The sequence below is a fragment of the Cebus imitator genome, unplaced genomic scaffold (assembly GCF_001604975.1).
Source record: "Cebus imitator isolate Cc_AM_T3 unplaced genomic scaffold, Cebus_imitator-1.0 Scaffold514, whole genome shotgun sequence".
Lineage (NCBI taxonomy): Eukaryota > Metazoa > Chordata > Mammalia > Primates > Cebidae > Cebus > Cebus imitator.
In genome coordinates, this window is record NW_016107829.1 from 56,212 (window position 1) to 83,805 (window position 27,594).

Below are 27,594 nucleotides of genomic sequence, written 5' to 3' on the forward strand. Positions count from 1 at the left end.
GCAATTCTCCTGCCTCAGCCTCCTGAGTAGCTGGGACTACAGGCACGTGCCATCATGCCCAGCTAATTTTTCTATTTTTAGTAGAGATGGGGTTTCACCATGTTGACCAGGATGGTCTCGATCTCTTAACCTCGTGATCCACCCGCCTCAGCCTCCCAAAGTGCTGGGATTACAGGCTTGAGCTATCGCGTCCAGCTGCCAAAGATGAGAATTTTTAAAGTGCCCCTCAATATTCAGTATTCAATAAGAGTTGAGCATTACTTGTTTAGCTTTGCTATAGCCACAGACCTGTGAGATGTGTACTTTGCACTATCCTTTGTAAAGGCAAGAAAGGAATAACAGAAATTATGAATGGGCCTGAAAAGATGATGGGGCCCAGCAGAAGCATGCTGTGTGTAATGAAGGAGTGTGAGTTCATATGCAGGAATGCAGCAGCAGTAGGAGCACAAAAATTCAGGTATGAAGGGAAAATGTCAAACATTTTTCTCATTATTTGGTTTCACTGTGTAGCCCTGTTTTTGCCAAAAGAGGCCATTCTGAAACCTCAAGGTTCCATTTTCAAAAATTCACATGAATAGGAGTTTCGACATAAACTGGGGTTTATGATACACTACTTGACGAGTGTTGAGGTCAATTGAATTAACAGCTGTTCACATAGACAGTTTGAATACTGAAGCCCAAGTACGAAGATGAAATAGAAGAGGAGGAACCCAGAAAAGCACTTCATCTCCTTCCCTGCTCAGTTTACCTGAAGATAGGAATTCTCATTGTAACTCTCCTGTAAATTAGGGTTCCAAGTTAGAAACAGTGAGTGTACGGATGAAAGTAAGCTCTTCTTAGGCTGATTCTAGCCATCTTGCTGCACTAGCCAACCCTTGTGGCTAGTCATTGGGTCACAAAATGCAGGGGTCACATTCTGCAGAAAAGTTCAGGCTAAGCACAGATACGCATTGTGGTATTATTGGTCTGATACTAGGCACCTTGATATGGGTTGGCTCTGTGTCCCCACCCAAATCTCACCTCAAAATGTAATCCCCACATTTTGAGGGAGGGACCTGGTGGGAGGTGATTGGATCATGGAGGTGGTTTCCCCCATGCTGCTCTCATGATAGTGAGGGGGTTCTCAGGAGATCTGGTTGTTTGGCAAGTGTCTGGCAGTTTCCCCTGTGCTCTCTCTCTCTGTCTCTCCTGCTGCCATGTAAGATGTGCCTTGCTTCCCCTTTGCCTTCTGTCATGATTGTAAGTTTCCTGAGGGCTTCCCAGCCATGTGGAATTGTGAGTCAATTAAACCTCTTTTCTTCATAAATTACCCAGTCTCAGGTAGTTCTTTATAGCAGTGTGATAATGGACTAATACAGAGAATTGGTACCAGAATAGTGGGGTACTGCTATAAAAATCACCTGAAAATGTGGAAGCAACTTTTGGAACTGGGTAACAAGCAAAGGTTAGAATAGTTTGGAGGGCTATGAAGAAGACAGAAAGACATGGGAAAGTTTGGAACTTCCTAGTTACTTGTTGAAAGGTTTTGACCGAATGCTGACAGTGATATGGACAATGAAGTAAAGGCTGAGGTGGTCTCAGATGGAGATGAGGAATTTGGTGGGAACTGGAATAAAAGTGACTCTTGCTGTAATTTAGCAAAGAGACTGGTGGTATTTTGCCCCTACCCTAGCGATCTGTGGAACTTTGAACTTGAAAGACATGGTTTAGAGTATCTGGCAGAAGAAATTTCTAAGCAGCAAAGCATTCAAGAGGTGCCCTGGTTTTTCCTGAAAGCATACAGTTATATGCACTCACAAAGATATGGTTTGAAATTGAAACTTATGCTTAAAGGGGAAGCAGAGTGTAAAAGTTTGGAAAATTTGCAGCCTAACCATGTGGTAGAAAAGAAAAACTCATTTTCTGGTGAAAAATTTAAGCCAGCTGCAGGAATTTGTATAAGTAAAAAGGAGCCAAATGTTAATAGGCAGAACAACAGGGAAAAATGTCTCCAGGGAATATCAAATACCTTCAAGGCAGCCCCTTCCATCACAGGCCTGGAGGCTTAAAAGAGAAAAATGGTTTTATGATCTGGGCCCAGCGTCTCACAGCTCTGTGCAGCCTTGGGATGTGATGCCCTTGTCCCAACTGCTCCAGCTCCAGACTGGCTAAAAGGGGCCAACATACAGCTCAGACCGTTGTTTCAGAGAGTGCAAGCCCCAATCCTTGGCAGTTCCACATGGTGTTTAGCCTGCAAGTGCACAGAAGACAAGAGATGAGCTTTGGGAGCTTCTGCCTAGATTTCAGAGGATGTATGGATACCCCTGGATGTCCAGGCAGAAGTCTGCAGCAGGGGCAGAATCCTCATGGAGAACCTCTGCTAGGGCTGTGCAGAAAGAAAATGTGGGATTGGAGTCCCCACACAGAGTCCCCACTGGGGCACTGCCTAATGGAGCAGTGAGAAGAGGGCCCTCGTTCCCCAACCCCAGAACGGGAGATCCATCAACAGCTTGCACCATGTACGTGGAAAAGCTGCAGGCACTCAACATCAGCCCCTGAAAACAACCAAAGCATCTCTACCCAGCAGAGCCACAGGTGTAGAGCTCCCCAAGGCCTTGGAAGCTCACATCTTGCATCAGCATGCCCCAGATGTGACACATGGAGTCAAAAGAGGTTTTGGAGTTTTCAGATTTAATGACTGCCTAGATGGTTTTCACACTTGCATGGGGCCTACAGCCCCTTTGTTTTGGCCAATTGCTTCCATTTGGAATGGGAACTTTTATCATGTAAATGCACCCCCATTTTATCTTGGAAGTAATTAACTTGTTTCTGATTTTAGAGTCTCATGGACAGGGCCTGTGCCTCCATTTTCTTTTGGGGTAACTAACCTGTTTCTGATTTCAGAGGTCCCTAGGCAGAAGGGACTTGTCTCAGATAAGACTCTGGACTTGGACATTTGAGTTAATGCTGTAATGAGTTAAGACATTGGGGGACTGTTGGGAAGGCATGATTGGTTTTGAAATGTGAAAATGACATGAGATTTAGGAGGGGCTTGGGCAGAATGATGTGGTTTGGCTCCGTATCCCCACTCAAATCTCATCTCGAATTCTAATCCCCACATATTATGGGAGGGAACTGGTGGGAGGCAATTGGGTCATAGGGGCAATTTCCTTCATGCTGCTTTCATGATAGTGAGGGAGTTTTCAGAAGATCTGGTTGTCTGATAAGTGTCTGGCAGTTTCCCCTGGGCATGCTCTCTCTCTCGCTCTCTCTCTCTGTCTCTTTCTCTACTGATGCCATGTAAGATGTGCCTTTCTTCCCCTTCATCTTCTGCCATGATTAGAACCCCTTCACCTTCTTTCATGACTGTAAGTTTCCTGAGACCTCCTCAGTCAAGTGAAAACCTGTGAGTCAATTAAACCTTTTTCTTTTTCCCAGTCCCAGGTGGTATCTTTACAGCAGTGTGAAAATGAACTAATTCACATCTGTTCTCTGGAACAAAGCAGTCTGAGTTTGAATCTTGGCTGTGTTCATTAAAGTTGTATACAATGACCAAGTCTTGACTTCCTCATCAGAAAAACGGAAATATAATAACTCTCCAGGTTGTTTGGGAGAATTAAATGAGATATTCCAGATAAATTCTTGAATCACACTCAGGACATGGTAAGCCTATAATAAATATGTCTTATCTTTTTGATCACAACTGAATTTTTTTAATTATTAGTGTCTTTTTATTATGCTTTCTAGGCTTCTTGATGTAAGAGAGAGGAAGATAATTTCAGATTGTCTAGCTTTCATTTGTGTCTTCTGCAGATAGGGAGAGACCCAGACATATCAAATCATAGATTCTCTGACTTTCCAACTTTTAAAAAATGTGTAATCTGAGTTTCTTAAACAATCCTCCATTTATAAATTCAGAGAATTTTAGAATATATTATACATAGTCCCTGAATATGTTATATAAGATATCCAGAATAGAAATTTGAATAATATGACTCAGATTAGAAAATTTGAGGACAAAAATTTATGACAGCTGTTTAGTGATTCACTAACACTACTAGTTTGTTCTTACAGTTATGATTCCAAGTCATTGGTAGGCATGAGTAACTAGACACAAATAATACCAATAATGATGTGTTTTAAGTATCTACCACTGTATTAGAAACCATCCCAAAATGTAGTTACTTAATGACTATATTATCTCTCATGACACTACAAATTAGCTAGGCTCTATTAATCAGTTCCTCTGTTCAGTGTGTTACTCCCTGGGGCTGCAGTCATTGAGGGGTTCAACTTGGACATCCAGATGTCCAAAATGGCTTACAGTTGGGTCTGGCTGTCCACTGGGAGCTTAGCTAGGGCTGCCAACAGGAGCACCTCTGTTATCCTCTACATGGTCTTTACATATGATCTGGGATCCTCAAGCATGATGACTATGTTCCAAAAGGCCAAAAGTAGAAACTTCCAATCCTCTTAAAGCCTGGACTTTCAGGTCTCAGAACATCATTTCTTGTTCTGAAATTGCTATTATATTGGTCATATTCTGTTATAAGTCATCATTCAAAGAGAAGGAAAGTGAGCTCTACCTTTGGTTCTGAGAAATGGTATGTGCAGGCAGAGAGGAGAGTAAACTTAGAATACTAGATATCATGTAAGCTTTATTTGTTACTTTCTTTATGATTTTTTTACTCCATTAGATCAGAGGTTGGCAAACTATGGCCTGTGAGCCAAATCCAGCTGAATGCCTGTTTTGTAAATAAAATTTTATTGGAACACGTTTGTCTACATATTGACTGTGGCAGCTTTCAGGCCACAATGGCAGAGTAGGGTGGTTGTGACAGACTATGGCCAGCAAAACCTAAATTATTTATTATCTGACTATTTTTAGAAGTTTTGCAAATGCTGAGTTAGACTATTAGCTAGTTCTTGCAAGCAGGTAACACACACACACACACACACACACACACACACAAACACACACACAGTCACTGACTTAACAATGGTTTAACTTATAATTACAATGGTAGGGAGGTGATATGTGCTCAGTAGAAACTATACTTCAAGTCCCCATACAACCATTCTGTTTTTCACTTTCGTTATTACAGTATTCAATAAATTAAATGTGCTATTCAAACTCTATTATAAAGTAGGCCTGTGTTAGATGATTCTGTTCAACTATAGTCTAATGTAGCTTCTCTGAGCCTATTAAAGTTAGGCTAGGTTAAGCTATGATGTTTGCTAGTTTGGTTGTATTAAATAAATGCATTTCAACTGGATGTTGTAAGCTTACAACAGATTTATCAGGATTTAATATTATTGTAAGTCAAGGAGCATCTCTGTGTGTGAGAGGGGGTGTGTGTGTGCGTGTGTCCATTTTTTCTTAAATCTGCAAACAGTACACCTGTCAACCAGAATTGTTGAGCAAATTAATACTCTAATGTATTTTTTGTTTTAGGTATTTTTACTACTTGTTATTAATTATGTAAATAATATATTTGTGTAATTTTTATTAAAATCATAAGTATTCTTATGTTGTAGTTCATGAAATTAACTTGTACTGAAAAATCTGCTGAATTTTTGCTAAGTGAATTTTGGTGCAAAGCAAGTAATCAAAATTCACATTTCAAATTAATCTTCATGGAAGTGTAAGTCATGGTCAAAATGGGGGAAATGTTATATATACAATGTTTCACTTTGTATGTTTAATATAGTTACAATACTTTCAGAGGATATAGCATCATGTTTTTGAAATTCTTTTATAAAACATATTTTTATTTTAAATACTCTTTTTTATTTCTAAACTGAGCAAACTGTCACCAGAATCTTGTAGTGGTTTAAATTCCTGATATATTTCCCTGGAGAGCAACACAATCTTGACTTATGGAGATACGTATTTGTGAGTATTTATATATACCCACAAGTATGAATTAGGTTGCTTTAATCATCTCAAATATACCTAAAATATTTCCAAGACTCTTTGTTATATGTGTTGGGAGAATATATAGATATGTGCTTTATGAATCTCAAATGTATTACCTAGGTTAGGACTTTCCATACTCCTCTAATCATAAGAATTCTGGCCGTGACAATGGCTCATGCTTGTAATCCCAGCACTTTGGGAGGCCGGGGTGGGTGGATCACTCGAGGTTAGGAGTTTGAGACCAGCCTGGCCAACGTGGTAAAACCCCATCTCTACTAAAAATACAAAAATGAGCTGGGCATGGTGGTGCCTGCCTATAGTCCCAGCTACTTGGGAGGCAGAGGCAGGAGAATTGCTTGAACCCAGGAGGCAGAGGTTGCAGTGAGCTGAGATTGTGCCACAGCACTCCAACCTGGGCAACAGGGTGAGACTTTGTCTCCAAAAAACAAAAAAGAATTCCCAGAGGTGATTATTATACATGCAGATCATCAAATTACACACGTGATTATTATTCAGTCCAGGTTGAGGCTTGAGTGTTTGTTTAGCAAATGCCTCATATGAGTTTTCCATCAACGAAGTTGGAGAAAGATGGATGTGGGTGATTCCTGAAATGTTTGGGAAGCTTGCTGATAGAAAGGGTTTAGAAAGCTGTTATATGTAAAATGGGTGCTATTCACATTAGTTACCAGTCACTAAATCAACTCTTGGTAGTAGGACATAACATAGTCAGAATAGCTTGAGCAGTTATAAATATACTACATCATACAAGCATGATCTGAAGGAGTTAAAACCCCTTCAAGGACATTTAATATTTTACCAAAAGATTACTTGGATACCAGAGAAAATTGTAGATTTACTTAGGGAGTTGGGAAAAAAATTTTGATAAATGTTATTTATATTTAGGTTACGTAGTCAAACTTTCTGATCTTAATTTAACTACAACATAAATATTATTCATCAATATTTTAAATGTAATTCTAATAATAAAGTATGTATCATTTTATCAATTGGTATTTAGGTTTGAATTGTCAAAATAACATTCATGTGATACACATCATTTCTGAGGCATTTACACTGTTGTCATTTTATATTATTTATTTTCTACCTACCTTTACACAATTTCTTTTCTAGGGTCTAGTCATTAATTTACTCTCTATACATGTCTGTTAGCTAGATAGAAAAACTTGAAAACTTTTTTAAATTGTTGTACTCTTGAAATCTAACTACTCATCTCTATACACAAATAATCTTCAAGCCAAGAACCAAATCAGGAACTCAATTATATTTACAATAGCTAAGATAAAAATAAAATATCTAGGAATAAATTCAACCAAGGAGGTAAACAATATCTACAAGGAGAACTACAAAACACTGATGAAGGACATTATCGGTGACACAAACAAATGGAAAAAATCCCATGCTCACAAATCAGAAGAATCAATAATTTTTAAATGAGTATACTGCCCAAAGCAATCTATAGATTCAATGGAATTCCTATAAAACTAACAATGTTGTTCTTCACAGAATTAGAAAAAACAATCCTAAAGTTTATATGGAACCAAAATTTTAAAAAATATTTTTTAATTTTTTAAAAAATTATACTACAAGGCTATAATAACTAAAACAGCCTGGTACTAGTACAAAAATAGACACATAGGTGAAAAGAACAGAATAGAGAACCTAGAAATAAACCCACATACTTCCAAGAAACTGCTTTGACAAAGCAGTTTCCCCAAAATATTTCCCCAAAATAAACAATGGGGAAAATTGGCTAGCCACAATCAGAGGAGTAAAACTGGGCCTCTATTTCTTACCATATACAAAACTTAACTCAAGATGGATTAAAGACTTAAATTTAATACCTGAGACTATTCAATTCCTATGAAAAAGTCTTCTGCCCTAGGCAAAGAATTTTAACTAAGACCTCAAAAGCAAATGCAACAAAAACCAATAATAGAAAAATGAGATGTAATTAAATTTTTAAAAGTTCTGCACAGCAAAAGAAGCTAACAGAATAAACAGACAATCTACAGAATGGGAGAAAATATTTGCAAATTATGCTCCAACAAAGGGCTAATAGCAAGAATCTACAAACAACTCAACAAGCAAAAAAAAAAAACCTATTAAAAAGTGGGCAAAGAACATGAACAGACATTTCTGAGAGGAAGGCTGAGAAAGACATTTCTCAGAGGAAGACATACAAATAGCCAACAAACATTTAAAAGACTCAACGTCACTAATCAAAGAAATAAGATGTCCTCTTACACCAGTCAGAATGACTATTTTTAAAAAGTCAAGAACAACAGATATTGGTATGGATACTGAGAAAAGGGTTTATACACTGTTGGTAGAAATGTTAATTAGTAACACTTTTTTGGAAAACAATAAGGAGATTTCTCAAAGAAGTAAAAATAAAACTACCATTATACCCAGCAATCTCATTCCTGGCTACCTACTAAAAGAAACATAAATCATTATATTAAAAATAACCCAAATGCTCATCAATGATACACTGGACAAAGATAATGTGGTACATATATACCATGAAATACTACATGGCTATAAAAAACGATGAGTTTGTGTCCTTTACAGGGACTTGGATGAATCTGGAAACCATCATTCTCAGCAAACTGACCCAAGAACAGAAAGCCAAGCACCGTATGTTCTCACTCATAGGTGGGTATTGAACAACGAGACCACGTGAACTCAGGGAGAGGAGCATCACACACAAGGGACAGTTGGGGGAGAGGGTAGGGGAGAGACAATGGGGGGTGGGGAGGGAGGGGAAGGTGGAGAGGGATAACATGGGGAGAAAAGCCAGATATAGTATGTACCTAAAGTAAAATAAATAAATTATTTAAAAAATTATAAAATGCATTTTTACAAAAAAAAAAGAAAAAAAATATATATATATACCTGTACTAGTATTGCAGCACAATTCACAATAGCAAAGACACAGATTCAACCCGAGTGTCCATCAACAGTTAATTAGATAAAATACATGTGGTATGTATACATCATGGAAAAACATGGAGCCATAAAAAAGAAAACAATCATGTCCTTTGCAGCAACATGGATAGAGCTGGAGGCTATCATCCCAAGTGATGAATTAACTCAGAAACAGAAAATCCAATACTACATGTTCTCATTTATGCAGTAGGAGCTAAACAATGAAAACATATGGACATAAAGATGGAAACAGTAGACACTGGGGTCTCCAAAAAGAGGGAGGTTGAGAGGGAGGGGAGGGTTGAAAAATTACCTGTTAGGTACAAAGGTCACTGTTTGGGTTATGTGTACACGAGAAGCCCAAACTCCACCATTACACAGTATGTTCATGTAACAAACCTGCAAATGTACCCACAGAGTCTAAAATAAAATTAAATTCACACACAAAAATTTAGTTACTATATGAAGAAGCTGAATAAACCTACAAGGAGAAAATCAAGGTACCCTGCTTAACAGTCCAGCCACTAGCTAGGTATGAGCAAGGCCATCCAGGACAGCCCCCTTCCATCTACCTGGCAACTGACCACAACTGTATAAGTAAGCTCAGCCAATTATATATATGGGTGTATATTATACATATATATACATATGTATAATATGCATATATATACATATGTGTAATATGCATATATTATACATGTATACACACACACACACACACACAGACACACACACACACACACACATGCCTGTACAATGGTCAGTAAATGACCAAAATTAATAAATACTACATGTTTTTCCACTAAGTTTTGGGTATTTCTTTATATCACATGGACTCTACACAGAAAGTGTAATCAAACATGGATTGTTGCCAAAATAAATACCTGAAGTACATAGCATTAACATTGGAGCTGGGTGGGTAAAGTCCACACAAGGTAAAGAAACTGTACAGCTCATCCGTTGAGAGATAGAGCCTCCTTTCCCACCAACTGGACCTGGGCTGTCTTTGTGATTTGCATTCATCAATAGCATGTAGGAGAAGTGACATTGTGCAATATATGCTCAGGTCTTAGGATGTCTTAATAGTTTCTGCTCTCATCTCCTTGGAATCTAGTGGCCACGTAAGGAAGTCCATGCTAGCCTGCTAGAGAAGCCATGTAGAAGAGTGTAGACTCACTCTGGAAAACAGTTCTAACACCTGCCAAACATAGAAGTGAGGCCATCTGGGACCAGTCGGTTACCAGCTAATGTAACTGGTAGGACTGCAAATGCATGTATAAACCTAGCCAACCCCTCTTCCACCAGAGACAAGTCACCCCAGGTAGGCTCTGTGCAAATTATTATTGAGACACAGTATTTTTCTACATAGCATTAGATACATAATACAAGGGCCAAGATTCAGATTTTATTCATTGTTGCTCTTTCATAGATATACAACCAACAACAACGAGCAGTAGAAAGGATTTATACCAAATGTGAATACAAATGAGTAGACTCAGTTGCCCATTACTTTCTTCATTATTCACAGAGAAACATACGCAACAGTTCTTTGGTCAATGGAGCCCAGAAGTAGTAAATACATAACCAGTCTTAGGAGTCTTGAGCAGTGGGTTTATTCTCTAGAGGAGTATGTAATACCATAAAAAGAAGCTCTTGATGTACCTAGTTACATATTTCTGTATACTATTTCCTTCATCGTCATTGGGTCTAAGCTAGTCGGGTCATGTCTTACTAACTATCCACATACACTGCTTGTTGTTCAAAATAAATTTTATTTTTCTTTTACTTTTTTTTTTTTTTTTTTTTTGTTTGATGGAGTGCCGCTCCCATTGCCCAGGCTGGAGTGCAATGGCGTAATCTTGGCTTACTTCAACCTCCACCTCCTGGGTTCAAGTGATTCTCTTTCCTCAGCCTCCCAAGTAGCTGGGATTACAGGTGTGCACCACCATACTCAGCTACTCTTTTGTATTTTTAGTAGAGACAAGGTTTCACCATGTTGGCCAGGCTGGTCTCGAACTCCCAATCTCAGGTGATCTGCCAGGCTCAGCCTCCCAAAATACTAGGATTATAGGCATGAGCCACCGCACCCGGCCCAAAATAAATTTTAAAAGTGCCCTCTAGGGAAAATACATACATATATACACACATAAAATATATTTATACACCTATGAAAATCCACCAACTGGAATATAGGTTCCCATATGAAGAAAGGTAACTGTGGTTAATAAATATTGATAACAAAATATTAATGGCAAAATGTGATGAAAAATGTACTTGCTTATAAAAATAACTCCTCTATAAAAGTTCTAATGAATTTTTTCTACTTTTTAGATATAAAATTTCCCCTTTCAAAAACATTCCTAAGAGAAGGCATTGTGAAACCATAGACTTAAAAGGAGTGTGAGATATTATCCAGTTCAAGATAAAGAAAACAAGGCCCAGAAGGATTAAAATCCCTACCCAATATTGCACAGTTGTCAGCTTAAAAAAAAAGTCAAGGCCGGGCACAGTGGCTCATGCCTCTAATCACAGCACTTTGGGAGGCCAAGGCAGGAGAATCACCTGAGGTCCAGAATTCGAGACCAGCCTGACCAACATGGTGAAACCCCATCTCACAAAAATTAGCCAGGAGTGGTGGTGGGTGCCTGTAATCCCAGCTACTCAGGAGGCTGAGGCAGGTGAATTGCTTGAACCCGGGAAGTGGAGGTTGTAGTGAGCTGAGATTGAACCACTGCACTCCAGCCTGGGTGACAGAGCAAGACTCCGCCTTCAAAAAAAAAAAAGTCAAAACCCAACTATTGATTTCCGGGCCAGTCCCCTAACCACTGCTTTAATTGGCCTCCAATGATTAGGAGCAAGTGTGCACACGCCAGAGACAGGCAGTCACATGACATAGGTAATTATATGCGTGTAGAACCCCTGCTCCTTCATGCTCTTTCCACCTCTGCCCACATCACCACTCTTAACACATTTTTCATCTTGTCAGCAGTTTAATATTTCTCCAGCTCATTGTTGTAAGCTTTGATTCTGCCTGAGGCAAATCAAGTTAGAAGTTAGCAGTTCTCTGACCACAATTAGACATTGAATCAATATTGTAAAATACGCCGTTCTCCTTTTTTGAAAAGACTGAGCATGTCAGTGTCCTCCCTGTAGAGGGGTGTGTACAAAAGGACTTTCCTCTACATCTGACCTTTCAAAGGAGGCCACCATGTTGGTTCTCAAATATGTTGCTAGTCCTTCTCAGCTTCTAATACCTAGTTGTTGGTGAATAAGTCACCCACCTTTCGAGGGCATAACCTATTTTATATGAGAAAATAGGAAGGCTATATCATACCCCTGATTTCTCTCTGTTGGCACATGGATGTTTACTGTCAGAAGTTGCTTCAGAAAAATTTAAAATAATACCTGAAGACCTCTTGTTTCCTCCAGTCCTTTCCTTCTTGCCTTGGTGAAATAGCTTAAAAAGGGATAAAGAACACGCCTCACCAGAAAACAGGGTTTTTTTGTACAATAATTTGTGCTGTATGTCACATTATAGTGGTGAGTGTAAATTTATCTTTGAGCCATGTTTTATTAACTTTTTCCCCCATAGAGTTACATCAAAAGACTCTATAAATAAATGATGTGCTCAGCCTGCTAGTTCCTACATGCATACCAATTACTTCTATTGGTTTCAAAACACGTAGTCAGTACTTTAAACAACCATGATAATATCACAAACTAAAATATTCAACATCTCCATCTCAGTATGCTGTCACCATGCAGACAACGATTAGAATTGGTAATCAGTTTCACTGCTGGTAAGTTGAGTGGCACGATGCATTTTATATCCATGCTTATGTCAAACTCAATTAACATTCTAACACAGTATATTTCAAAGACACTGACCTAATCTCAGAGAACAATGCATTTATTTATTTCATGTTAAAAGCTCTTACATTTTATGCAGGATTCTTGGAGCAAAGATATTTATTGTCACAATAATATTTTAATTTGAATCTTCTGAAGAAATGCAAAGAAATATACTTGGTTTAAAATTCCTACTGTAAGTGATGCATGTCATTACAGTGGAAGAAGAAAAGAATCTCTCAAACTATAATTCTTCAGAATTTTACAATTATTTGAAGATACTGTCACCTAAGAAATAATACATTTCAATAAGCCTGAGGTATGGGATTTTTTTGTGCGTGTACTCCAAAATGAATACTTGAAATTAAATTGCATCAGAGTGAAATTTTAGGTTATGTATGTATGTATTTACCTATTTATTTATTTACATCTCACACTTATCAGATATTAATACATAAGCCAACTAATGGAATAAGATTTATAAATGAAATGAAAAAACCCACAATATTCTATGTAGGCATACATATGTATTTAAGTGCATTACAGCTTGCTTTCTCTATTAATGGCATATTAGCAGTACATAATAAGCTGCTCAACAACGTCAAAATAGCTACTTATTCAGACTAATAATGGGTAAATATTCAGGAAGTTCAAAAATCAGGACTGGGTATGGTGGCTCATGGCTGTAATCCCAGCATTTTGGGAGGCTAAGGCGGGTAGATTGCTTATACTTAGGAGTTCAAGACCAGCCTGGGCAACATGGCAAAACCTCATTTCTACAAAACCTACAAAATTAGCTCAGTAGTGGTGTGCACCTATAATCTCAGCTACTTAGAAGGCCAAAATAGGAGAATCATGTGAGCCTGGGAAGTTAAGGCTGCAGTGAGCCATGATCACACCACTGCACTCCAGCCAGAGCTACAGAGTGAGACCCTGTCTCTAAATAAATAAATAAGGAGTTTCTCAGGGAACACTACCAAATGTAACTATATTGATCTAAAGTTTATACTCAGTATCAACTGTTAGATGCTGGTGAAAGGTTGACAACAGGATGGCAGAACATCTGGATTAAAGAAAAATGAATGATGCTGCCAAATCATCCATCTGTTTTGCCTACACAGGATGAATAGCCATATACTCAAAACATGGAGCTGGTTGGCACAGTATAGACAAAACATTCCAATATTTAAAATTTTTTCAGAGTTAACACTTGTGCGGTTGAACATTTTTCTCAGATATAGTTCTGGCACAAAATTACCACTGCATTTCTTTGCAAAATTTTTTCACGTCTAGTTCACTTGATGTTATATTTTTTAAAATCACATCTGCTGAAACCACACAGTGTAGAAACACATATCAGAGAAAAGCCGGAGGGATAAAAATCAAAATCTTCTGTATCTCAGAATAAATTTGATTAAACATTTATAGAAAGAAAATGGTAAAACAATACTGAATATAGGAATAAAATTTTGCTTCGAACTTGTTTCCCTAGTAATACTTGAGCTGGTATTTTGAACCTGGCAATTACAGCCAGAATTCTGTTTTGGGGAAATAAACGTGATAATGTCTTTGGGGTGTGCATAGAATGCTTTAGGCCGGGCACGTTGGCTCATACCTATAATGCCAGCACTTTGGGAGGCTGAGGTGGGCAGATCACCTGAGGACAGGAAACCAGTCTGACCAACATGGAGAAACTCTATCTCTACTAAAAATACAAAATTAGCCAGGCGTAGTAGCACATGCAGGTAATACCAGCTACTTGGGAGGCTGAGGCAGAGGTTGCAGTGAGCCAAGGTCATGCCATTGTACTCCAGCCTGGGCAAGAGTGAAACTCTGTCGAAAAAGAATGAGAAGGAGAAGGAGGAGGAGGAGAAGAAGAGGAGGAGGAGGAGGAGGATAAGAGGAGGAGGAGGAAAAAGAGGAGGAAGAAGAATGTTTTAGAGAAGGTTGAGGCCAGAGTTTTTTGGCTTTTCTCTATTCTTCTTAAGCTCTTGATGATCTATGAACATTTACTTTATCTTGTTTGGAACCTGAAGTAGCCAACCTCACCAAGTAGAAGGCTATAATATAATTAGTAATATTATAATATGACAACCCAGAGGGAAAAAGAAATTCTCTAGCATGATTGCCCCATGATAATTTTTTTTCTTCTAAAGTATGGCTACATTAAAGTAAGTTATTCTTGTAAAGATTCATTGCCAGAAGAGAGAGATCTTGATCTGCTTTCTTTATGTGACCTAAACAAATGCTAATTCTCTGTTAAAAAAAAAGTATTTAAAATTTAATATCAGGATACAAAACAATCTCTGTAATCTGTTACTCTTTGCCAAGAGAAAAAAAAATCTCTTTTTATTTCTTGTTCAGTAGTGACATTTCTGACGAAAGCATTTGTTTCAGGCAATTTATTTTTGCAGCGAGTTTGATTTTATGTAGCATCACATGGCTCAGTTCAATTGATTCCTTTTGTTGCTGTTGTTGTGAACAGGTACATCTCCAGAACAAAACTAAGGTCCTACTTGAAACTGAATGCAGGTGTCTTCAACTGTTTGTTTAAAACAAAGAAGACCCAGGATACACTACTCAAACTGTTAGCAGGAATCTAACATAAATCCAAAGCTGTTCTCCTGGCAGAAAAGAGGCATAGCCCTCTGCTGAATGCACTCAGGCAGAAGATTTTATTGATGCAATTGCCTGGGATACACTGGGCCACTATAGCCATAAAAATAATAATTAAGCTGTGGGAAGGATTACACAGTTTAGTACCTGAACTAAGCTCAGAGCATTGATTAATATTTCTATTTATATGTCTTGTTTTTTGTCACTGAGTAAGGTACCTATAGGCTGTTTAGCATCTTTCACTTCCATTTTACTTTTATCATCACCTCCATTAAAAGAGAATCAAGAAAGCAATGGAGTTTCCTTTCAATAAAACAATAGGAAGGCCTATCTCCTGAATGCGTTTTTCAGATTGAAATCATTTAGGCTTACTTGCATTTTTATTTTACACTGATGAGATATAGTCATGCCGACTGATTCTATGTATAGCATCATGGAAACAGAATGTAAAACACACCATCTACAGCTGTTTTGTTTTGGTTTGTTTGGTTTTGTTTTAAGCAGTGCTCACAACTCAACATCCCACAGATCCAATAGATTCCACCTCCCAGCAGGATTGATGGCAAATTCTCATGGCCACAGAGATCCCTAGGTCTAGAAGTTAGCTCTCCCAGACAATTCGTGTAAATTGCTGTGATGCAAACTCAAACGCCTGGCACATTCATACTCTTTTTGTACTCACACCGATAATGACACTCTCACGCCTATCCGGTAAGAATGGAGAACAACTAGAGTAAGTCACTGTGCCTCCAGCAGATTGCCTGGGCTGTCTACGGCACTTGATAAAGTGCTGATAGGAAGAGGACTACAGGCCTTTTCTCTTCTTCATGATTCTTGCTTACAAATTTCCCCAATAATCCATACTGTGCAATATAGTGGAATTATTTTCATGTTTCAAATATACAATATGTAGCAAAGATAAAGAAAGCCTCCTTACCTGATATGCAGCGGGCTGCATTCCTTTTGAAGGCTAGGGCAAGGATCTCTAAGTTCAAGTCCAGATTAAGTGCAGGTGTAAGGCAGGAAGGGCAGCTAGGAGGCCTTCATATCACTTTTAAAAGGTGGGAGTGACAGTCAAAATACAGGCTGGCTCATCTACATTGATGCTGTCTGGTGCTTGTTGAGAACAGGCTGGAAATTACCAGCAGGAGCTCCTAAGAGGAGTTGGAGAGAATGCCAGAGGCCAAATAATGAACTCAGGCAGAGCCTGGGACGGGACGTCAACAAGAAGTAGGCAGGATGACTAGGAAATGAGAACCAGGTAGCAAAATTGTTAGGATCAAGAAATTCTAAATCATCCAGAAAGCCAGTCTAATAACAACAGATCCTTAAGAGCAACAAAAACAAACTAGCAAAACGAGGAATAAATTGCCAGAGAGAGAACTTGTTAAGGAGATCTGAGGAAACAGGTAAGCACCATTAACAACTCATTAGCTATTTGCTATAAAACAAGAATAAAATTTGCTAGATCCCTGATACCTATTATAAAAACTGGATTGCCTATATCCATCAATCTTTAATAAAGCACCGGGGGGGGGGAACCTTTAGTAATAAAGTGATGATATGCCTCAGTTTAGATGGAAGAATCCCAGATGATGCCCTAGTCCTGGGGTAACAATCAGCAGCACCTCTTTTCACTGTAAAGTTAAGTCCTGGTTTCAATGACAGACTTTATGGTCACCTTATTTAGAGAGCTCTGATCAAGGAAAAAAGAGAAAGAAATAAGGAGACAGCCACCATCCATTTATTCAATAATATGTATATTGACTCTCTGCTCTCGATCAGGCTCTGGTGATACAGCTGTAAATTAACCATATTTGCGTTCCTCACAGAGCCAGCCAAGTAACTCGGTAGAGAAATAGGCAAAAGAGAAAGTAAATACCAGACACAGTCCAATTAAAATTAATTTAAGAGAAGATAACCACCTGGCAATTAGAGACTGATATTAGAAAATAATATAGATATTCCTAAAGTGGGAAACCTAAAAAATCAAAAGCTGTGGAAAATAGGATGCATTACTGACCCTCTGGCCATAGTAGTGAATTGGAAAGGATATCTCCTTCCAACTCCACTCCCAACTTAATAGATATGAGTCAGTAAATGTTCTCTATACAGGATCTATTACATCTGTAAATCTGTCCATCTACACATATTTCTTAGTTTCGTCAGAGCTCAGAACACTGTGCCAGGCTGGCATGCTGTGATGACCAGTGGGCAGACCTTATTCTCCCAGAGCTGAATTAGCTGAATTCTGGATGCTTACAGCTATCCCAAATACTTACAGGCTAGCCTTATTGAACACCTAAAAGTCAAACTAAGCATATGTATTTTTTGGAAAATTGTTTATATATTATATATATATTTAAAAATTGATGTAGTAATCATTAAAAAAACAACTTTTGGTGAACTATAATATATTTTAGTTTGGTACAGAAGTAATTGTATTTTTTGCCATTACTTTTAATGGCAAATGCCACAATTACTTTTCCACCAACCTACATATGTTGTACACGGTACTCTGGTCTTTATGTTCAAGAACACATTGTATGTTGTAGAGCACAGGGGCAAGTACTTACTTTTGTGTCTAAGGACTCAGAATAACTTTATCCAGCCCCAGGAAATGATGTCTTGGCCCAGATTTCCTTCACTTGGGTATCCTGCCACTGTTTTTTCTTTCAAGATGACCTCTTAACGTCTAGGGCAGCATCCTTTGCATCCTTATTTCCCTCCCACCCAATTGCTGGCTTAAAGAGATCAGAGAAGGGTTAGGGCTTGGACCTTCCGCACTGTCCCTGGACTATAACTGCTCCGCCACCACCTCCCCCATACTGGTCTCAGTAGCATCCCAGCCTATCTTTTCACCAACCTCTACCGATGGAGCACTAACCTTCCTTTTTGTAGCAGAATGCCCACAGTAGCCAAGGTCTGGAGGAGCACCTAAAATTGAGTTAAATCTTGTCATTTAACCACATAACCATTACTAAATACTATTATTTTTTGGAAAATTTCTATTTACAACTATATTTCCTTCCCAAAAAGGAGGAATTATTTTTTAGTTTAACCTGAGTAAATAACTGTATTATACACTCCAGTTTCTAGGAGAGAAAAAGTAAAGAGAGAGAATGAAAATTTCAAATTAAACAACTGATTGACTTCTAAAACAGGTTCTGGGAACCAGATTTATAAATCATTTAGTTCCTTTTGTTTTGATACATTAATCACCAAGCAGGCACCTTTTTTTTTTCTTTTTTCAAGAGACAGGGTCTCACTCTATCACTCAGGCTGAAGTGTAGCAGCGTTATCATGGCTCACTGCAACCTCCACTTCCCAGGCTCCACCTCCTACCTCAGCCTGCCCAGTAGCTGGGACTACAAGCACATACCACCATGTCGAACTAATTTTTTTATTTTTATTTTTTAGAGACAGGGTCTTGCTACATTGCCTAGGCTGGCTTTGAACTCCTGGACTCAAGTAATCCTCCTGCCTCAGGAGGATTCCCAAAGTGCCGGGATTACAGGCATAAGCCACTACTTCACTCCAAACTTCTCATCTTAATTTACCTTCCCCAATGGGAGGAGTACCTTGATGGGCCGACTCAAATATCCCAAACTAGTAAATAGCTAGAATTTCCAGTGTACATGAGTAACTTATCACTGTGGCCTGCTGAAAGTGCTGGTAACTACTGTGACTCACTTCTCTGGGGACTGATGACAAATCCCCCAAGTAAACCAATCACTGGACAAGGTGCAGAAGTTACATTGCTTCTCTTCCAAGGTACTCACAACATTCAGGTATTCAAAGAGCTACCGTATCATCCACATCCAAAGAAAACCAGCAGTTGATTAAGCTGACTCATCTCAAAACCATAGCTGACACTAACGTGAGAGTGAAAATTGGATGAAATCCAAGAAGAAAAAGAATGCAAGTTTTTCAAAGTTAGAAACCAGTGTATATTTATCTCTGCATCCCTAATATTTAAAATAATTTTCCCAAACTAGAGTAATTTATCAGGTTGGTGCAAAATTAATTGCGGTTTTTGCCATTGAAAGTAATGGCAAAAAACACAATTGCTTTTACACCAACCTACTTTCTGATCTGCAGTCAGACGCATTATCCATTGCACCACTGGCCCTTCAACACCAACCTACTTTCTAGCTGTAGGATTTTTGCCACAGTTATTTATCACCTCTTCTATGAACTTTGATATTTTTCTTTGAATAGGCATCAAGTTAAATTGTTTATTTTACTTAGCCAAATCCTGTGAATTCCCTCAGAATTTTATGTGCGTGTTAAATTTTGCTCTGTATAAATCAATTATATAGACACATACACTATACATGAACAATCATTGTAATAAGATCATCACATACTCAATCTGTGAGGCACACAATTACACTTTAAGACACATTGGCTCACCTCAGTGCCTGGAAAGCAGAGTAAAGGCTGACAGATGAAAGGATGATGCAATATTCCAGCCTCCAGCACTGCTAAGCTGACCCTCCCTCTTTCCATGGACCTGAGGCTTATCTGAGAGTCCTTGTCAGAACATCACTCCAGATAACTGCTTTGAACAATCAGAATGGCCAACAGAGAAAACCAACTTGCCTTCCTGTCTGTAGCAATTCTCTAGTAGAAAATAGTGCTCAAGCCGGGCGCAGTGGCTCGCAGCTGTAATCCCAGCATTTTGGGAGGCCGAGGTGGGCGGATCATGAGGTCAAGAGATCGAGACCATCCTGACCAACATGACGAAACCCGGTCTCTACTAAAATACAAAAATTAGCTAGGTGTGGTGGCGCGTGCCTGCAGTCCCAGCTACTTTGGAGGCTGAGGCAGGAGAATTGCTTGAACCTGGAAAGCAGAGATTGCAGTGAGCCGAGATTGTGCCACTGTACTCTGGCCTGGCGCCTGGCGACAGAGCAAGACTCTGTCTCAAAAAAAAAAAAGAAGAAAATAGTGCTCAAGTTGTTCAAGGTCTTTGCCAAGTGCCTTATGTGGCAGTGGCATTCTTCACCCACCAACAGTCACTTGAGATTATTCACAAAATTTTCTGAAGCAGTGATGCATTTCACTGATCAGCATACCCCATTTGAAGAATGCATTTGCAAGATAGTTGGAGCAGATTAGAGATGTTAGTGGTAGACCACACGCTAAGATGTTTTCCATCAGATCTGGAATCCTACATATATACAGAGACGTAGGGCATCTTAATCGGAAATTGGGTAATTTTTTGGTTGTTTATATATTTGTTTGCTTGTATTAAAAAGCTAAGGAAGCTTTGTTTCTTGCAAAAATCTGCTCTTAATTTTATCAACCTGTACTGCCAATATATCTGTCACATTGGTATTAAGTAGTCTGTGGAGGACAGGGTAGAGATCGCCGTCCCTGTTCATCAAGTTTCAATGCTGATATCTCATGCCTATCAGACCCACCAATGCCATTTTCTAACACAAAGGACAAGTTATTTGAAGGATGATTCCCATTTCACCATTAGATTATCAATTTGTCAGTCTCATGATGATGTCGGCTGACTGATAATGCCACAAAAGAAACATTAAGCATCTTTTTATACTTTGATATTTTATCAAAGTTGTTTTATAGCCAAACATTTTCAAAAGGGCCAATTCTGTTTCTTCAAAATCCAAACATTTGCTTTAAATGGGAATTCTCAAGCTGCAAAGCGTGCCATAAAAGGCAGAATTGAGCTAGAAATGAACATGACAAGGTGCACTATTCAGTGTGTATAGCAGATTTAATTTTGCATAAGAAATGAATTTCTTCAGCTTATTTTTTAATTAGTTTAAGCAAGTGCATTCAGGAGCCAATAACACAGACTTACGGGAACTGAATTACTGAAGGGTTCTGAGCCCAGCCTCTAAATCACAGGCCTTGAGCTGATCTCATAATTAACACTGAGCTGAAGCACTGCATCAAATGCTGCAGAAACACCTTCTCCAAAGAGTAGATGGGGAACACAGCAATCATTATACCCAGCCAGTAGCATCTCAGGGACTACAAAGCTTTGTTGAACGTGGGGAAGTCAGCTACGTCAACCTGCTAAGCAGTTAATGTCCTGGCAGGCACATCTGTGTTTACTACCATCAGATCCTCCCAGCTGTTCACATTGCCTCTGTTTGATGGTCATTCTGGGACCTGCCTGATGTTGGGAAGTGTGTTATTAGAGAAGTAAATTCCTTACTGAAGATTGATCAAGGAGGGATGTAAACTCCGGGATGCTGGAGTTGGTCCATAAAGTTTAGGACATAGACATGTACTGGCAATTACACAAGGTGAATTTATTTAGGACTCTTGATCAGAGCTTTTAGGGGTCTATTATTGCTCCGGTTTAAATTATGTTTTAAAATCATTCCTGTGGTCAGGTTCTTTTAGGGCACCTCAAACAGATATAAACCACTCCTTTCCTGTGGGGACTGGAAGAGGCCAGCGCATTACTACTACACAGATAAGGAAGAAGAGACACTGAGCTGCCAAGAGCACTCTCTTAATCAAACAGCTGGTTGCTGACATCCATCAAGCCAGGTGCTATGGATTTAAAGGAAAAAGTGTGACATATCTATGCTAGGAATCCTCAGTTTGCTACTCCCAGATCCACTCTCAGCCCTTCTCAATCCTGCTCTCAGCTCAGCGAGGCACTCGGGACTCCTGAGTCCTCTGGCTTCCTATTGAACTCTGCCCACGGGCATGCCTGGCAGGAGAGCCAAAGAAGGGAAGAGAACACTGTCTCTCCCTCTTTGGCCCACCCTCCTCTATCTGGCGTCTGTGAGGGGCCACTAAGGCTCTCTCCAGGACTCTCCTCGTCAGGCTTTCTTTGAGCCTAGGGTGTTAACAGCCCCTCTATTTATCTGGGAGTTTTGCACCATCCCCTGCAGCCTTCTTTTGCCCTGCCTGCCCTTTTCTGAACACTTCCTTTTTAACCCTCCTAGTTTGCATGTGCCATCCTGTTAGGGCCCTAACTGACACTGTATTTCTGCCTAAAACGAGCTTACAGGCTGTCTGGTGGGAAAAACTACTACATCATCAGTATAGTAACAGACCAAGCCCTGGGTTATTTGCAAGCGCATAACACTCTTGAACCCACACGGATCTTGATACTTCACCACCTGATGAGATCCTGAAGTCTATGCCATTTTCTCCTAATTCCCTTTCTTGTACAAGTAGACTTCAAAGATAACGAAAAAGAGAAAAAAATCTACAAGTCCACATCACTCTCAAGAGTTGGACATGGTCTCGCACAAACTTTTATCATCTATCTCAAGGCCTTTGCATCTCGTCTCTATTCTTGCTTTCCATGCTTTCAGCCTTCCCCCAGCCAGCCTGATGAGAATACTTTGGCAAGTCCCCTGGACACAGACGTAATCTATGACTTGAAATGTTCTAGCCCATGCAGAAACTATACACCCATTTTACAGTTAAGCTCTGAAATATTCAAGCGTAGACTCTCCCACTATTGTTTACATGGTTGGCCACTTTGCTGCACTCAAGCACTGGTTAGGAAAGATGGTTAAAGCAACCTAGCATAAATGCAAAACAACTACACAAAGAGCAACCAACTGCTCTCCTACTTACGCTTAGCAATTTTCTACGTCTGCAATTACATCTGGTAGACAATTAACCAGAAGATAAGATTGAGTTGCAATCATTGACTAAAATGAAATTTAGAGATGCGCTGAGGAAGGAAGTGCTTCACGGCTATTGTTGCTTTCTCAATAAAGTGTTCATTGTTCTACACGTAAGATTTGTATCTTTCCTGATGACCCAGCAAAGCCAAATGGATGAGAATCCCCAGGAAGTTCCCACTGGGTTCAAAAAGAACGTCTGGCTGCTCTGTGCTGCCTTTATTATTCGTTATGGACCACCTCCGTGGAACTACTCAAGGTCTCCACAGGTACAGCAATTTCTTTTTTGGCAACTTTATTGTCAGACAACCTGCCTTCTGGGTATGTTGTTATCACTGTAGTCAATTGATGTTTCTGACATTGTTCTTGGCAGGCTCAGTTTTCCAGGGCACTGCTTGGGAAGAAATATGAAAAACCTGGCACTGTTTTATGCACTTTGCTGTCTTATGTGTTATATTTCACAAGAAGAGAGGTGGGAAAATTATTCTTTGAAAAAACAGGGTGCCACTGGATAAATCTAGGGAGCAATAGCAATTTTGAAAAATCTTTCCTCGCCAGATTTTCCCACATGAGAGAATCCTGGCGTGAATGGAATTTTAGCAGTTTGAAATTGTTTGGTTTATTTTTCTTTTAATCATATGTAGCTGACTCTCCAAATTTAACTCATAGCAAAACTCAGATATGCAAGGAAAACATAAATACTTCATTTTGTCTTAAACTATTTAAGCTTTTTTTCTGTCACTATCTACTCTCTACTCACCAGCTTCCCATCTCCCACCTAATGTTCAGCAGGAAAAAACTTGCCGAATGTCCAATCCTGTCTAAAGTACAATCTATTCTGATCATTTAAACAGCCCATTTGCACAGAGTTTAGTGTTTGGAGTAAGAATGTTTCGCTCAGAGGTTGCTCCCACCCCCATTGGCTGATGGGTGTGGCCTCTGAGAGCTTCCAGGACTGGGAAAGAACTAGAGCGCGTGTCCCCAAACTTTCTGTCTCTTGTGCATCCATGTCCTGTGCTGCTGGTCTCGAAGGTATTCACAGCTGAATTCTGCGGCTGGGGTAACTTACCACCTTGACTTAGTTCAGTCAGGACCTATTGGCACTCTCTGGTGGTTTTGATCTCATTTGGGTTTGTGCTTTTCCCACAGACTTTTGTAAGGTGTGGCTATGACTTCTACTCACCCCTGTCTTGGTTATTCCCTCAATTGTCCTTGCCAGAAAACCATCTTACCCCACACCAGCCATCCCTCTAGCCCTTGCTTCAATCAAACTCCCTCTGCCACTATCTGTTCTGTCTATACAACATAGAATTCAGGGGAAGCAGAGGAAAATTAAATGTTAAGGATTTCCCCTGCCTGGACTTGGTGAATCACCAGACTGATGTGATCTATCCTTGAATGAAATAAGAAAGTCTCCTCCCAGAGTCCCAAGTGCAAATAAAGGGAAAAAATGACTACCTGCAACAGTCCTTCAAAGACATTTAGAGTTACTCCTCTTCTCCAAAATGACCCCTAGAGAAGAAAACTCAGAAGATATATGAACATATAACTCTCCTTTCTGCCCCCTCTATCACAATATAATTTAACTGTTTCGATGACTTTTTCCTAGTAGACATCTGAATAGAATGAATTAAGAGATAGGCAAGGGTCACTGAGAAAAGATGAAGATCCTGGTCTAGAGAATATTTAGCAAAGGGGCTTGAAGATAAATCCTGGTCCACACATAGGGCCAGCCTCACAGGCATGTGACCTATCCAATTGCATAGAGCCCTGCACTCACAAGGGCCCATGCTTGGTTCTGCTGTCACTATCTTAAAATTCTTAATAATTTCAAACATGGGACCCCAAATTTCCATTTCACAGTGGACCTCACAAACAATATAGCCAGTCCTGCCCACGCATGAGTATGCCCAAAGGTGATGAGATAGAGCTAGACACTAAATGTCTTCACACCACATTGTAGGAAGCCCTTTGGATTTAGTCAAAGTTTCTCAGAGTTCTCTGCAAGATGAGGGGATCAAGTAGATGCTCGGCCACACAGTTTTATTCATTTCATGCATGATATTTCACTTGAGGACTGCATTCTACTGCTAAAAATTAGTTGATACAAACCTATTTTTTTATTTTGGGATACAAAATCCCTCACTACCTTGATCCTATCACAAAAAGTCAACTGTAGTGTGATTAAAAAAAGAATATCTAAAACTTTGTCTCAGAACACCTGGGTTCATTTCTTAATTCTATTACTTACTAACTCTTGGACCTTACATACGCTAAATTTCTCTGAGTATCAGCTCATTTATCTGTTAAACTGAAATAATGAGAACTTGGAATTACTATTGTTTTAATTGTATAAAATAATGTATATCTTTTAATTTATACTTTAAAATATAATACTTCAAAAAAAAGTACAACCTATATAAATAAAAAGCATTACAGTAGTTCATAAACTATTTTAAATAGGTTGTTTTGAAATTTGCTTCTTTTAAAAACATAAAATAAATATGTTTGAGATTAACTATAAGGGTGTGAAAAAAAATGTATATTTGATTCCTTGCCTCTTGGTTTTTGCTGATTATAGGCCTTACATGACAGGTATTATTAATAGCATTATATTGTTAAGCCAGTAAAAATAGTGAAGTTAAATGAGCAAGATATTAGTCAAATTTGATTTTCTAAAAAGTGTTTAACTAAATGGTATTTCTTACTTAAAATGTTGATAAGCATTAATTCTGTTCCCCTGTGCTCCAGAGTATGCTAAAAGAATTAGAATCCTGGAACCCTTCATCCCTGAATACCACACCCAAATATTTCTGAAGAATAGCTACTGCAGAAAAGATCCTCTCAGCAAGTGAACTCTTAATTAATTCTAGAGTCTCTGGGCCCTTTGTGGTGTCCTACCTTGCTGGCTAAAGGAAGACAGATCCCACTGGCCTCTCTTCCTTGGTTTTTGTCCATAAGCCATAATGACACAATAAAGTAAATCCCGTGCAAGGAAAAGTCCTTCCCACCAGAGCACTGCTTCCCTTGTTTCTTTCCCATGGATCCCATCTGAGCCGTGAGGCGTTCCCATTTCAGAAAGCTCTTCCCAAACAACTGTTAAGTCCCTTACTTGCAGCTTGGGAGAGAAGAAGGAAGGACAAACTAACATGAAGAAATTTGAGAAAGAAAATGCACATATTCCAAAGAGAAAATAAATCCTGAAGGAGACCATCCTAAAGAGCACTATTCCAGCAGGAAAAGCCCTTGACTTCTTTCTTCGCGAGGTACTCTGGAGTGGGGTGTCCCTATTGCTTTTGCCTTTGATGCACATTATCAGAGTTCTCACTGGCTGGGGGTGGAATGAATGCAAGCAGGAGGGATAAATCCTAGAGTTCTTTATAGAAGTTAAAGTTTATAGTCAGCATATGAAAATTTCTGATTTAACTTTCAAATGCCATTCTTCCTCTGCCTTTCTCTTGTATGATGATTCCCAGGCATGCAACTGACAGACCTGGGATCTCATATGGCTTATTTACAAATTGCTATGGTGACTCAGTACTAAAGGATTGCCAGGTGTTGGTTATTGGTAGGGAAATTAAAACATTTAAAATAATAGTCTAATGTTTCTGAGCTTGTATTATACTTTTTAGACTAAGAGTTGTTACATTATCTTAGTTAACCTTAATGTCAATCTATTTATTTTGATATTATTATAATAGTAATTGCTATTTTCCAAATTTCCTAATGAAATCACAGAAGCTCAGAAATATTAAATGACTTGTCCAAAGCTGTGTAGTTCATACATAACAAAGGTCAAGACTCACACCCAGGACTTCTGGAAGTCAGAGTCCATGCTCTAGCCCTTTCTATCCTGCTGCTCTCAGAGTATAAAAGTAACATGACTACAAGAACCATAAAAATATAAGTTCACTAGATTTGGCATCCCTGATGTTAAATTTGTATCTAGGGTTAACAAAGGGCAAATGCGTTTTGGCAATATTCTGGTGAATTTGATCTGTGACTAGAACAGAGATAATCAGTCCTACCCAGTGGCCTGATGGTTGCTAATTTCTTGCTTTCGTTGATCAGTGTCTCCATTCCATGTCAGAGAAGGCGTTACTCATAGTGGGAAGCAGGATGACTTTCCTAATTTTCTTCCTTCTTCAAAATGGAAAATGCTGCATCTATAATTTGAATTTATATGCTGGCCCTGCAAATTCACCAGAGGCGCCTTTTCCTTGGCTACAATTTTCCCAATAAAATCATGCCACTGTGATTCAGGCCACCAAGAGAGAATATGTAGCTTAAGCATTAAGCATAAATTACGCTCTTTCACATTTTGCTCACTTCTCATTAGCATATAAAAGTTTGTCCTTGAAAGAGTTAATAAGAAAATCTACTATAATTATCTTTTGGTGTCTTTGATTTAAATATGAAATGAGAGCTTTAAATTATTATGACCCTCAGAGTGTAATAAACATTTTAAGCTAAAAAATACTGGTTCTCTACCAGAACCTCTAACATATAAAGCCCATCAAATCATCAGAGATTATTACAAACAACTCTATGAACACAAACTAATAAACCTGGAAGAAATGGATAAATTCCTGGACACTTGCCTCCTGCCAACCCTAAACCAGGAAGAAGCCGAAACCCTGAACAGAC